At 38.0% G+C, this 15,797-nt stretch overlaps 1 long non-coding RNA gene across 2 annotated transcripts; it reads right to left on the bottom strand.

Annotated features, from left to right (window-relative positions):
* Positions 1 to 3,340: 3,340 nt before the first annotated feature.
* On the bottom strand, positions 3,341 to 7,448 carry LOC132641127 (uncharacterized). 2 transcript variants are annotated; one of them, XR_009582693.1, is made up of 2 exons: positions 7,062 to 7,448; positions 3,341 to 6,650 (listed from the first exon to the last, which is right to left on the bottom strand). It is a non-coding gene; the product is annotated as an uncharacterized LOC132641127 (long non-coding RNA). The 2 variants fall into 2 exon arrangements; XR_009582694.1 differs by having other exon boundaries at positions 3,341 to 6,646.
* Positions 7,449 to 15,797: the final 8,349 nt, after the last annotated feature.

Here is a 15,797-nt window from a genome sequence, read left to right as displayed (position 1 = left end):
ACATACCCACTTTGCAAACTTCCTTATTTCCATAATTTCTACTCATTTCCACATACCACAACATAAACAAACCTTCATAGCATAAGAAAAAGGAATTGATTCTTACCTTTTTCTACAAACTTCTTCACTTGAACAAGTTGTCAACTTGAAGAAATAAGTGCTCCTTCTTCCAAAACAATTACACCAAGTTGTAGAGGACACTTAATTTAGTAGGAATTCAACAAGAAAATAATTTTAGAGGCAAGATTTTGAGGGGTGATTTTTCTATGGCCAAACCCGAAATGCCCTCTTTTTGTTCTTGTTTTTCTCTTGTTTTTCCTCCTATTCTTTCTCTTGAAAGTTCTATGGAATTTGGATGATTAAGTGGTCTTTTATTCATTGACCACATGACTTAATTCCATGGGCTTGGATCCTTTTTATGGACCATGGCCGAATGGCTCCTCACTTGGGCCTGAATTTTTGTTTTTCATTTTTTTGGGCCAACTCGGTTGGTCCCGAGTTGGGCCTAGCCCACTGACCTTTCGACCTTAAAACGTTCATATCTCCTTGTACCGACGTCACCTGGGAACCCACGACCTATGGATGGAAAGCTAATTCAATTATCTACAACTTCTATTTCAAGGTATTTTCGAAATTCCAAACTTACAATACAGTTTTTTCCCCCCAAAGTCAGGTCACCCGAAAACGTTTTCTTAAAAATATTCGTTTGGAGGGTTTCCACTTTGATTTGGTCCAAAGGTACTTCATGAGTTGTGTTTAACTTTACATATGTGATTCATATGACTTTTCAGATGTTCCAAAAAAAATCTCGGTATGTGGGCCCCACCCCAGCAGATGCTCCGAGGTTCAAAAATACGGGATATAACAGGGGCAGTACCAGTGGGTCAGCTTTCATGATTTTTCATTAATAATTCATTGTGTTGTTTAGCCACTAGAAGATGTGCGATTAGATCAGAATATTTCTTGAACTTCATTTCTCGGTATTGCTGCTGCAGGAGCATACTCGAGGCAGGAAAAGTGGAGAATGTTTTCTCTAGCATATCATGATTAGTGATATTTTCACCACATAATTTCAACTGAGAAATAATTTTAAACATGGTAGAATTATATGCTTTAATAGATTTAAAATCTTGTAGCCTTAAATGGAGCCAATCAAAACGTGTTTGTGGAAGTATGACCATCTTCAGGTGGTCATATCTATCTTTTAAATTATTCCACAGAGTAAGAGGATCTTTAACAGTGAGATATTCCATTTTCAAGTCCTCATCAAGGTGATGGCGAAGGAATATCATTGTCTTGGCACGGTCTTGATTTGATGCCTCATTTTTATCTTTGATGGTGTTTGCCAGACCCATCGCATTAAGGTGAATTTCGGCATCAAGAATCCAAGACATATAGCTATTGCCGGATATATCTAAGGCTACAAATTCACGTTTAGTAAGATTTGTCATTAGTAAAGGGAAATAGAAAGTCAATACCTTCGAGGCTTTTAAAGTATTTGCTCGGAACGGCAGAGTCTCGTGCTGATAACGTGTTATAAAATGAAGCTAAAAAAGTAATAATATTAAAGGATGAAAACTATAAACATAGAGTGACAAAGAGGACATATTTTATTATTCTTCCAAAATGTGTTTCAAGTACATTACATATGAAAACTTATGCCTCTATTTATAGTGCTACATATGCATTCAATATATGAGATAATGGAAGAACCATTAATATGGTGGAAGATAATGGAAGAACCATTAATATGGTAGAAGATAATGGAAGAGACATTATATTTGTGTAGTGGACATCCATTCTATATTTCATAACAACTTATTACTATTATGTGGCAAAGTTTGGGATCATTGTAAGTCTAGCGTGGACCATTTTTGGATTACTTTATACATTCTCATCTGATGAACAGTCTATCAGTGATTATTGCATGTAAGGACGTACATGTATAACTTATAATCAATCTTAAAAAGCATCAAGTGAATACTTCAAGTCTCGTCTTTAAAGATCCAACAAGTTATACATCTCAACAAGTCTTGAAGTAGGGGGCATTTCTGGATAACAAAATTTTATTAATTTTAAATTCACAAGAAATGCGAATTATATTCAAAATATATTAGTCCAAATAAATGAATGTTGTGGACTAATATAGTTGGATTTATTATATAAATCCAACAAATATGAATTTAATTAAAACAATCCAAATGCATTGGGCTAGCCCCTTTAATTGAGCTACAAATGACGAGCCCACTTTAACAAGCCCAATATGTCATCTCATCCTAGAGGCTCAAATCGGCACCACGTGTCAAATGACGTGGCACGCCAAGTCAAACAAAGAAGCCAATAAGATCGTGCCACGTGTAAAAATGATACAGCATGCCCAGTCAAATCAAAGGCCAATGAAGATGCGCCACGTGTACAAGTGACATGTTCCGACCAATCAAATATCGACATGTCAGCTTAAATCTGATTGGTCGAAAGAAGCTTGTCCTTATCACAACTCCTCCATCCTACAACTATAAATAGAAGTCTCAAAATTCAGAAAAAGGACAGAAGTTCTAACAAGAAGCAAGGGAGAGCTCGTGGATCAAACGCTGCGGATTTCTCTACAAGCTAAAAGCATTCAAGCATTCAAGTATTTCTCTAGAAGTTCTAGAGATTCAGACGAAGATTCAAGATCAAGCTTCAAGCCCTTGAATCTAAGTACAAGTTCAAGATCAAGACCACCAGATTCAAGATCAAGCTCAAAAGCCCTTGAATTCAAGTACAAGTCAAGATCAAATCCATCAAGTTCAAGAATAAGCTCAAAAGCCCTTGAAATTATTGTTGAAAAGACGAATCAGAGGAATCATAGAGATTGTAACACTCATATTCTGAAATCAGATACAAAGATTGTTGCGATATTTTCCTGTCTCGATTATTATTTTCTCAACGCGAATTTTATTGTCTACATATATATGTATGCGTGTATATAAAATAGAATATTTACCTTAAGGCTCTCGTAAAATGGCTTGAGCTACTACACTCGGGCCCTAATATAATTTCCTCATTTAAACTTAATGAATCTAACCTGTTCCATACGTTAGCATTAAATAGAAAATAATTACCCATAAAATTTGCATCTTATCCTTTTGAAACCCCTATTTAAATCGCTTTTTGTTAAAAATGGATTTAAAAAGAAAGTTAGTTTGATGAGCAATTAACTCAAAAAGGAATTTTTTTTTTCCAGTTAATTTCCTTTCGTTGGAAATCATTTTTTAAAAAGCTGAAAATCATTTGACAATTATTATTCTAAATACGCCTATAATCGAAATATTACTAAAATGATACTTGACTGGGGGTGAGAAAAATAAACGATTAAATTTCTATACTTAACTATTTCTCCGCAAGTTCATACACAAGCAAAGACACAAATATGCTACAAACACAATCCATAAAATGTTAGTCAAAAATATAAACAACATGAATATACACAAGTTTACGCAAAGACATAAAGTTCGAAGAGAGGAAGGAGGACGGAGACTCTTGACACGAATGAGGAATTGAGACTGGTACACATTAATGAACGAGACATAGGCTGCTACTGTTGCCTTCTCTGATATGGGCAGAAGGGTCTAGAGTTTTCTAGAGTTTTCATAACTCCAACTGCTCCCAAGGTTCCTCATAAAAAAAAAAAAACAAAGATAAAGATAAGGATTAGAAACAATCTCAATTTAAATACGTAAATTCAAATTATGCAATAGCGCACAGTGTACACTTGAAATGCTACATATATACACAATCATTTTTTATTTTATTTTATTCAAAAAAAAAAAGAAGGAGAAATAACACTGCCGTGACGCCATAGAAGAACAGTGCACACAACCATCATACTATATTAGCAAAACCCAAACTGTATCTGTCCCATTAATTCAAACACACGAGTTCAAATGGCAGTTTAATATATCTAAGTATGAAAAGACTGATTGACTTTTTAGCCCATTTTTGCAGGTAGATGCTTGACTATTCATGTGAAGGATAGAGGTTTTAAGATATGCATATCATTCCCATAGTATGACATAAATCATTATAGAAGAAAAAACTGGACACACAACTAGTTTTAACCCATAATACTTCAGGTAAATTCTAATTGTTCAAACAAAGGGGGCGAAGCGACAGCCACAAATGAACGGTGTAATCACATTAACTTAGCATGTACTTGACATCATCACTTAGCTTAAATAGAAATCTCCGTATGCGATAGTGCAAGCAAGAATTAGAACCAAAGAAGGAGATCAGGTTCTAAGGCATCCCTAAAAGTTGGACAACTCAAACACAACTTTCACTCCTTTGTGAATTAGTAAAGGTATGTTAAGCATTGTCAAACTAATAGATTAACCAATGGCTTAGATGAGAACAAAACATACTTTAATGTATCCCACAAAGCCACTAATTTCTATACATAATATAGACAGAACCGTATTACATGCTGTTCCTTTCTTCAATTAACTACATGGATGATTACTCTTTAGAACAGAGATTTTAACACAGAATTACATGTTAAGCTTAAACAACACTTTCAACCAATGCCAACAGCCTTCATACAATTCAACACACCCTGTCAATATTTTTTTTTTAAGGCAAAGTGTACAACATACTCACGAGAATAATTACGTCAATCATTATTTCTCAACTTCTACTGTTCACCAGAATACAATATGCCACTATTTCCCTTATTTTTATCCAATTTTACCAACAAACAAGGCCCTTACTAACCTTCCAAGAGGTGGATTCAATTAAGAACATGACAAATTGACTTAAGGACTGTCTCTGAGAAAAGTACAACTGAAAAGTTTTCATGCATGGGCTGATTCTCGTACACGTTACTCAATTAATTCAAGCGGCTTGTCCGAGAAAGAAAAGTATGAACAACCCACACTTAAATCAAACTTAGGGAGAAACCTTGGCAACTTACTGCTGAAAACTACATATCATACTTCAAGAAAACAAATAGGTAGTCATGATTACTAGACTCTCAACATTTATAAGTTAGCAAGTTAAGTAATCTTGAGCATTCCCAGCATTACAACTTAACCAAACATCCTCATTTTTTAAACAGTTAGACGACAAATACATACTCCTGGCATTTTAGCAACTTTAGGGGAGATAGTTCAAGAGCAGATCCAAGTCACAGCTGGGTTTGACTTAAGACAATTTTATACTTCAACTTATCTCATGCATTCTCAAAAGAGTAAACAGTCCCAAGTTCAATAATACACAGCTATTTTCTTCTTCTTTTTATTCTAGCGAATCACTTATTTATCATAACAAGCCCATAGTCTATGTTAGCCTTTTATAAACTGACTCATAAAAAATAGAGGCAAAATAACCGATTTTTTTTATTTTTAGCAAGAAGCCAGTTCAGTTCGTAAAACAAAGCTTATAAAAGATATAGTACTTCATGTTATCTCCTATACTTTTCAAATAAAAACAGCGTAAGTTCTCACAAATCTTTGAAAATTTTGCCTTTAGGCAAGTTCGCATCATCAACTCATAAGAACACCAAGATAGTTACTATATTCTAGTACTGGTGTTTCATTCACACAAGTAAATCGACAAGCAAACAATTTTTAGATTATTATTATTATTATTTTAAACCAGTAATTCTCCCCAACCAAAACAGTAACTTTTTAACCTGAAAACAGTAGCTTTTTAGTTAAAAAAAACAGTAGCTTTCTTTTTATATCAAAACAGTAAACTTTCCTTAAAAATAATAACTTTTTCTCTCGAACAAAATATCACCCTTTCATTTGATCAAACTTAATAACCTGTTCTTTTCAGTTATAAGGCATCATATATTCACATATAGGTCTCTAGACGGAGTCACGGCATGATATTTTTAGTCATAAGGTCTAAATGGATTTTATGGTAGAGCTTTAGGAAATCGTATTAGCAGCAGCTATGTTATCAACCATTTTATTTAAGCTAACTACAACAGGGACAATGCTAACTTTTCAATGCCCTCAAACAAATAAAGTTTCATGCTCATGTCCAAATGAAAGTAGGAAAATAGCTATTTGACACGAACAACTTAATATTGATCCATACTAGAACTGGTTTTGAAGACATGAATGAAAGATAAAACATGATCCAAGCTGTCTATAGCTACAGCCTTAATGGTAAAAAAAAAAAAAGATTACGGGATGTGGACAGATTCAAACCAACGGAAACAAAATGATTATTTGAACCCATATGTAGACTAGTATTAACTACCAACAAATCAGGACATTTTGTTTTTGAGACTCAAGATTTATTTTAGCCATTTTACATCCTGATTTTACATGATAAAACAGACCCATAAGGGATGCCACAAACAGGTTTTTTAGACAAGCGACACTACTACTCATATATTCAGCAAGTTCAACGATCATTCTCTTTAAACGCTAATAGATTGCCATGACTATTTCATGTTTGTTTATAGCAGATAAAGTATAGGCAGATTCGGCCAAGCAAACTCCAAGGAATGCTGAGAACGACAAAACAACGAAACGACTACATTTTGACTTCTACAAAATTAAAGACGAAGGGAGGACGAATGTGATTACCTTCTCCGGGACAGCGAACTGAGGCTAATGTCGTCGTCGAGTCTCCGAATCCGCTTCAAGCAACCCTTGCTTAGCCGAGAACAACCGCAATTATATAGTCAAAAGAACTTAGAGTTAAAACAGGATTTTCTGAGAGTAGGAACCTAAAAAAAAAAAACAGTGGGGAATTTTCCGGTTGTTGAACTTTGTGAAAATAAAGAGATTTTTTTTTTTCAATTCTAAACTTAAGGGGATTTTTAGCTGTCAAGAAAACTTATGAAATAAAGGGATTTTTTCAATTGTTCGACTTGTTCTAAAACAGCCCTCAAAGGCCGGTATTTATAGCTGAAGATTGGGGCGTTTCAACAGCTTCTTCAAGAAGCTTTTTGCCTTGGAATTCCGAATTAAAGAGGGGGGGGGGGGGGGGGGGGGGGGGGGGGGGGGGGGGGAATCTGCAATTTTGAAAAGATGAAATGATGAAAAACAATGACAGATTCTCACCTTTGAAGGCAACAAATTCGTTGGGACTCCGAATTTAGTGGATTCTTCATGGTTTTAGGCTCCATGGACCGAAAAAAACCTTTACCCTATTGATTGTTGGAAGAACGGTCCAGAATCCCAAAGATGTTCGCGTGCTTTTTGATTTGGGGGCTGATTCGACTTTGGACAAGCTGTTCGAAGCTCTGTCACTTGAAGAAAAGGGGAGAAAGGGACAGGGGTTGACGGGAGGCAGCGTCAGTGACGCCGAAATCGGCTTTAGCCGATGGTCTAATGGGTAAAGGGGGGTGGCGGCGAGGTGGAAGACAGAGAGGAGAGGATCGTTTGTCTTTAGGGCTGTTTGGTTAAAGAGAAGGGGTCTGGTCTTGATTGAGTTGAAAATGGGTTGGGGGATTTTAGTGTAGGTGTTGGGCCGGTTCGGGTCGGTGGGGAATTGGGCTAGAGGTGTTGGGTTGCTGATTTAATTTGGAGGAGAAGGGAATTGGCCCAATGTTATGTTGGTGAATTAATTTCTAATCCCCTTTTTACTCTAATCAATTAATTAAAATATGCTTCATTGTCCTAATTAATTCCCAAATATATACACCTATATAAATTACAATACAAGTAATTTAATATAAGTATTTAGTTAAAAAAAAATAGAGCAAAAGATGATTAATACGGTAATAAGTAGGATTAAAGGAAAAATGGCAATGCCAATATTGATATACGAATATCAACATTATTTTTTTTGAGTGATTTTAATTATAAAAAAAAATGATGTTTAGTCATTTATAATTATAAATTATGATTTTTTTTTTGGTAATTTCTAAGAAACGAGAAAAATTCCTTAACTTTAGAGAAATATATCTCGGAAAATAGCGTAATAATCAGTGAAAATATTCCTAGCTCCTTTGGGGAATTTTCAGGACTAAAAGCATAGTGAAATTAATTAAACGAAAAAAGGAGGGCCAAAATTGGGTGTCAACAGCTTGTCCCTCTTCGACCAAGGATGATGATAGAGTCTTTGGACGAAGACGTTGACGTGAACCCGATTTTGTCCCGATGGGTAAATCAGATTGGGTTTGGAAAGAGTACAAGTGAAAAAGAGTAATTCTTTTGGGAATCGAGAGGAGAATTTTATGAATTCGACCGAACTCTGGTTCCTGAGTAGCCTATATATCTCGGGTCATAAGAGAATCAGGTCGATGTAGTTAGAACAAGACGACGATAAGATTTTGAGAGGTCCTCAAAATTTCGCCCCAGTGTCTGAATTATGAGGACACTGGCTCTCTTGTTATAGACAGGGGATAATACTTTTGTTGGAGATTTGAAAGGTTGAGTTGTTGAAATTTTTTTAGTGATCCTCAAAAATTTGTCCCAGTGTTGTAGTTATGGTAACACGAGGTTTTGGAGATGGAAGGGGTAGTGGTTTCAACATGAGCGAAAATAACTAGAATGGGATATGATTGGCTTGACTCTGACTCTGAGTCCCCTACGTATTAATTCAGATGTGTTTTAAAGAAAACGAGAAGATAGAAAATTTTGAGGGATCCTCAAAATTTTGTCCCAGTGTCGAATTATGGTGACCCTAGATGTTGCTAGGAAGATGTGGTCAAATTTTGGGAAAGATTGCTGATGAAAAAGGTCTTTCTGATGACGGGATGTATTTTTGCAGCTTCTTGATTATAAATGTGGCGGCCGCAACACACCCATAAGTGAGACTCTACACGAATGCATCTATGTGCCGTCATAGGATCATATTAGCACGTCGTAGAGGACTGACCCTCAGAATTTTCCCAGTATCGTATTATGACGACCTTGATGTGGAAGAATTTGAATGAGTCTCCAGAATGTAGATTCTCAGAGGAAGTAACTATCTTCTTAAAAACTGGAAGAAAAACAGATTGGCGAGCTAAAGCTGAGAGCGGATTCATTGACTCTAGCTTATGAGTTTGATGTCCTCATTAAGCGGGGCACCTCAGTTCGCTGTGGCAGAGATAGTTCCACGTTGTATTGTATTGACCTACAAAAGATGTAAAGATACCTGTGCAGTTCAAAGTTGTAATGTAATAATAACATAAAGGAATAAAGGGAAGGATTGTAAACAAACTAGAATTGAAAGCTCCGATTTGCGGAGCGACTGGAATGTAAAGCTTCCGGCTGGCGGAGCAACTGTAATGTAGAGGCTTCCAACTGGCGGAGCAACTGTAATGTAAAGGCTTCCGACTGGCGGAGCAACTGTAATGTAATGTAAAAATCTCCGGCCGGCGGAGCAACTGTAATGTAAAAGCTTCCGGCTGGCGGAGCAACTGTAATGTAAAAGCTTCCGGCTAGTGGAGCAACTGTAATGTAAAGTAAAAATCTCCGACCGGCGGAGTTGTTGACCAAGTTAGATGGCGGTCCCCGATTGGCGGGGTAATTGGAGTTGTTAGACGGTATCCTAGATTGGCGAAGTTAGTCGACGCAATTAGATGGTATCTCTGACCGGTGAAGTTAGTCGCAGTTAGATTGTATCTTCAATTGGCGGAGTTAGTTGCAGTTAGATCGTATCTCCGATTGGCAGAGTTATTTGACGCAGTTAGATTGTATCTTCAATTGGCGGAGTTAGTCGCAGTTAGATCGTATCTCCGATTGGCGGAGTTAATCGCAGTTAGATCGTATCTCCGATTAGCGGAGATTTTTTTTTTTTTAACATAGTTAGAACGTAGATCTCCGATTGGCGGAGTTGTTATTAAGGAACAGGGCTGCTACGGGGGCCCCCATCTCTTGAATAATCGACCTTGACCCTATTTCTGGAGATACCTGCAAATTTAAATGAAATATTCAGAGATGAATAAGCCAAGATAACAAAATAAAATAGGAGAAAGTTATTTTGGCTCATGGTGTAGTGATGGGTCTTGTGACGCCTCCACCGGAAGCTCGCTTCGATGTCATCTCGTCATAATTCCTGTCACTTCTGTACTCAAAGAAAAATTCTTAGTTTGGGAGGGGATGTTTATTTGTTTCGATCGTGGCCCTAGCCTTGTCATTTTGAATCCTTTGAGCTTCTTTGGTGCGGAGATCTCTGTCCGGAGACTTGGTAGGTGGAAAAATACATAAATGCACTTTGAAAGAAAGAAGAAGAAAAAAAAAAAATATATATATATATATGGTATTTTAGAAATCGGATATGCATGTATATATACTACGTATAAATGGGATAAAACTCTATCATTTTTTAGATTATGACATGTTCTGAAATGCATTGAGCTTCTCCATTCTGATGCCTACATCCAAACGGTGTCTTTGCATAGCCTATTCCTCTGATAACGCTTCTTCATATTCAAGCCAAATGTTGCGATGTCTTTGACGATGAGACCGATCCTAATCTATAGTTACATTACAAATAAAAGGTTTCCTAAGGGTATGACCAAACCTTTTTAGGTTGCCTACGTATCCCAAATAGGAATCAGGTATGTACGTAGTTCGGGGGTACAAATGAAAAGAAAATGATATGTAATGTGATGTGACCGAGCCTGACTCAGGCTGCCTACGTATCCAAGTGGAATCAGGTCGTAACGTAGTTCAATTACAATAAAGGGGTAAAATAATGCAATGGCCGAACCTGACTCAGGCTGCCTACATATCCAAACGGAATCAGGTCATAACGTAGTTCAATTACAATAGAAAAGAAGATTAATAAAAGGACTGAATCCGGTGGGGATTGCCTAAGTATCCCACCAAGGGAAATCAGGTCGAATCGTAGTTCCAGTTACATAAATATAATGTTTTTGGGGGTTTTCTATTACAAGAGATCGGACCCGATGTGGGTTGCCTACGTATCCTACCGTGGGAAGTCAGGTCAGCGTAGTTATGTTACAATGGAAATGCAAATTACAACGGAAAAGAAAAAGCTAGCTTGGATGTCTTCAGATGTAGTACTTCTTGATTGAGTCTGAGTTGATGGGCTTCGTGCTCACTTTACTATCCATTTCTGCCAAAATCAATGCTCCTCCTAAAAGCACTCGATGAACCACGTATGGACCTTGACAATTTGGTGCGAATTTCCCTTTAGCTTCGTCCTGATGAGGAAATATTGGCTTCAAAACCAACTGCCCTGGTTCGAATTTCCTAGGCCTTACTCTCTTGTTAAATACCTTGGACATCCTATTCTGATAAAGCTGACCGTGACAGACAGCGTCTATTCTTTTCTCATCAATGAGCATCAACTGTTCGTGTCTACTACGTATCCATTCTGATCGTCCAAACCAACATCTTGGATAATCCTTAGAGAAGGTATCTCTACTTCTGCGGGTATCACAGCTTCGGAACCATAGACCAGCATATAGGGAGTTGCTCCTGTGGATGTTCTAGCAGTGGTACGGTAACCAAGCAAAGCATATGGCAACTTTTCGTGCCACTGCCTGTGACTGTCTGTTATCTTCCTCAAGATCTTCTTAATGTTCTTATTTGCTGCCTCGACTGCACCATTCATCTGTGGTCGATAAGCTGTGGAATTTCGATGTGCAATCTTAAACTTTTCACAAGTCTCTCTCATAAGATCGTTGTTGAGATTGGCTGCATTATCTGTGATAATTGACTCTGGAATCCCAAATCGGCAAACTATATTGTTGCGAACAAAATCTGCTACCACCTTCGTTGTTACTGCCTTGTACGTTGAAGCTTCGACCCATTTAGTGAAATAATTGATGGCCACCAAGATGAAGCGATGTCCATTTGATGCAGAGGGTTCGATAGGTCCAATCATATCCATGCCCCAAGCGGTGAACGACCAAGGGGAGCCCATTACATTGAGCTCATTTGGGGGAACTCGAATGAAATCTCCGTGAACCTGACATTGATGGCACTTTTGTACATAGTGAATGTTGTCTCTTTCCATAGTCATCCAAAAGTATCCCACTCGCAGAATCTTCTTTGCCAAAGTGAATCCGTTCATATGGGGTCCACATGTTCCTGCGTGTACTTCTTCTAACAACCTTGTCACCTCTGTGGCATCCACACATCTTAGCAATCCTAGATCTGAAGTCCTCTTATATAGGACTTCTCCATTAAGGAAGAAGTGATTTGCCATTCTCCTCAAGGTCCGCTTCTGTTTGTTAGTTGTATTTTCCGAATATTCTCTCGTCTCGAGCAACTTCTTAACGTCGTAGTACCATGGCTGGCCATCCAATTCCTCATCGACATGAAAATAATATGCTTGCTGGTCATGTATTTCTACCTTGATAGGGTCGATGTAATTCTTGTCCGGATGTTGGATCATTGATGACAATATCGCAAGGGCATCAGCAAACTCATTTTGGATTCGAGGGACATGTTTGAAGTCAATCTCTCTGAACTGCTTGCACAACTCCTTCACGTAATGTAAGTATGGAAAAATTTTAACATTCTTGGTGGTCCATTCTCCTAGTACCTGACGAATTAATAGGTCAGAATTGCCTATTACCAAAAGTTCTTTGATGTTCATATCAACTGCCATCCTAAGCCCGAGGATGCAAGCTTCGTATTCCACCATATTGTTCGTGCAGGGAATCTGATCTTTGCCGATACAGGGTAGTGCTGACTTGTCTCGGAAACCAAAACTGTTGTTATTCCGACTCCTTTGAAATTTGACGCTCCGTCAAAGAACATCCTCCATCCTGAATAAGGCTCTGAAATATCTTCCCCTGCGAATAGTACTTCCTCATCAGGAAAATAGGTTGTAAGCAGCTTGTATTCATTGTCTACGGGGTTCTCTGCGAGGTGATCCGCCAATGCTTGTCCCTTGATAGCCTTCTAAGTTATGTACACGATGTCAAACTCACTTAACAAGATCTGCCATTTTACTAATTTTCCGGTGGGCATCGGCTTTTGGAAGATGTATTTGAGTGGATCCATCCTTGAGATCAAGTACGTGGTGTACGCAGATAAGTAGTGCCTCAACTTTTGTGCTATCCAAGTCAAAGCACAGCACGTGCGTTCCAACAAAGTGTACCTTGCCTCGTACAGTGTAAATTTCTTGCTTAGGTAGTAAATGGCTTGCTCCTTTTTCCCTGTCTCATCGTGTTGTCCCAACACACAACCAAACGCACCATCCAATACAGACAAGTACAGCAATAGAGGTTTTCCCGGTTCTGGCGGGACCAATACGGGTGGACTGTACTCCTTGATTCTGTCGAAGGACTTCTGACACTCTTCTGTCCACTATGTGGCAGCATCTTTCTTCAGCAGTTTAAATATGGGTTCACAAATCACCGTCGACTGTACGATGAATTGACTAATGTAATTGAGCCTTCCGAGGAAACTCATTACGTCTTTCTTGCTCTTCGGGGGAGGCAAGTCTTGGATTGCCTTGATTTTTGAAGGATCCAACTCTATACCTTTTCTGCTAACAATGAATCCCAATAATTTTCCAGCAAGAACTCCAAATGCACATTTTGCTGGACTCAACTTCAAATTGTACCTCTGCAATTGTTCAAAGAACTTCCTTAGGTCAGTAAAATGATCTGAACTCCTTCGAGATTTGATAATGACATCGTCCACGTAGACTTCAATCTCCTTATGAATCATATCATGGAATAAAGTAGTCATGGCCCTCATGTAGGTCGCACCAGCATTCTTGAGGCCAAATGGCATCACTCGGTAGCAGTACATTCCCCATCGAGTGGTAAAAGCAGTCTTTTCTGTATCATCCTCATGCATCAAAATCTGATGATATCCTCCAAAGCAATCGATAAATGATTGCAACTCATGTTTTGCACAGTTATCGATGAGTATGTGGATGTTCGGAAGTGGGAAGCCATCCTTAGGACTAGCTTTGTTGAGATCCCGATAATCCACACATATCCTGATTTTTCTGTCCTTCTTTGGAACGGGAACAATGTTGGCCAACCAGGAAGGGTAGCTTGTAACCCTCGCGACATTTGCTTCAATCTTCTTAGTGACTTCCTCTTTGATCGTTAAACTCAAATCGGGCTTGAACTTCCTTGGCTTTTGCTTGATTGGCGGGCGGGTGGGATCAGTTGGTAGCCTATGAGAGACAATGTCGGTGCTCAGCCCGGGCATGTCGTCATAGGACCAAGCAAATACGTCGACATACTGCTTAAGCAATTCCAACAATTCTTGCTTCTGTTCAGCTTCTAAGTGTATGCTGATCCGAGTTTCCTTCACTGTTTCGTCGTCTCCTAAGTTAACTATCTCAGTTTCATCCAAGTTCGGTTTCTTTTGATTCTCGAGTTGCTCGATCTCTTGCGAAAGATTCTCGAGCATCATGCTTTCATCATATTCCTCGTAATCTTGTTTGCCTTTTGTACTTTTCTCAACGGTTTCGTTACATATCATAATCACAGAATGAATAGTTTTACTAGTTTGAGTGCTAAAAGAGGAAATCGAGTAGAAGTAAGATATGATTGTTACACCTCGAAAAATTTTCCGTTGATGCACAGTGAGTAGACCAATGAAGAGCACGAGTATACGGTATTTCAATAAGTAAGGAATGACATTTGATGACCCTAATTAAGATTTCAAAGGCGTTCGAGATAGAAGAAGAAAATTTGCCAAGAGAAGGCAAGACATACGATAAGTATCGAAAAGTAATTACGAGTAACAAGTTAACGAAGATTTAATAATTCTTTGGAGAAGAGTTATAACGCCCCTTAGATTGTTAATGAGGTGATAAACAAGTGCTAAGAAGGTTCCATAAGGGTTGGAGATCAAACAAGTCGACGAAAACGAACTTCGGGAAACTGGGGATTATACGGCCAAACATACTGGTCGTATAAAACATACGGACCGTATGTTGGAACGTATAATCAGCCCAGAATAGCACCCCTCTCTGGACCAAATCTACGGCCAGACATACGATCAGTATAATTTATACGGACCGTATGTTGGTCCGTAGAAACTGGTCAGGACAGATTTGTATTATTAATAAGGGATCAAGTTTCATTTTATTTCATTTCCCTTTCAAACCCCTTCTCTCTAAAACATCTCTCTACATTTCTCCCACAAGAATTCAAGAGATATTAGTGATCAACAACATCAAACTAAGTGAATCATGTGTAAGAAACCCATTAAAGTTCATCCAAGGCAAGGAATCCAAGTGAAGGTGAAACTAAGGTTTTGCTCAAGTGAGGTGTTTTCACCCAAGGTTCATCCCTACACCATCTAAGGTAAGATTTATGGTATTTCTATGTTGTTTAAGGTATTTGAAAGTTGAAACACTTGGATTGTAGAAGGATATAGAAAAATGGGTCATGAATGTGGGAATAGTATCATTGTGAGTAATAGCTTGAATTGAGTCATGATTCTTGATGTGTTGTGATATGGTTATGTTATAAATGATGTTAAGAACATGGGATAGGCATCGTATATGAATGAACGTAGTCGTGTGTTATGACCATAGATATGGATGATTGGAAGTGAATTGAGAAATATAGATAATGTGGATGAATAAAGACTATTGTTATGATATTGTGAATGTATTATTGACGTTTGGGAGTTGATATATGATATGGAGGAAGTCGTATAAGTAAAGGAGATGCTGTCCAATTTTCTCTAGTGTTAGTCGTGTATGCTAGCTATCGATTTTCTAATGGTAGTACAACTCTAATGAAGGTATAAACGTGAGCATTGAAGGAGGACATGCAAGTGTAGAGTAATTGAACGGGAAGGTATGTAAGGCTAACCCTTCTTTCATAAGGCATGGTTCTTTGGACAAATATCTATTCTTCTACGAGCCTATGATGCTCTCCAAATGATTCTATCTTCAAAAAGCTACCA

The sequence above is a fragment of the Lycium barbarum genome, chromosome 5 (genome assembly GCF_019175385.1).
Source record: "Lycium barbarum isolate Lr01 chromosome 5, ASM1917538v2, whole genome shotgun sequence".
Taxonomy (NCBI): Eukaryota; Viridiplantae; Streptophyta; class Magnoliopsida; order Solanales; family Solanaceae; genus Lycium; species Lycium barbarum.
This window is presented reverse-complemented; position numbering and strand designations above follow the sequence as displayed.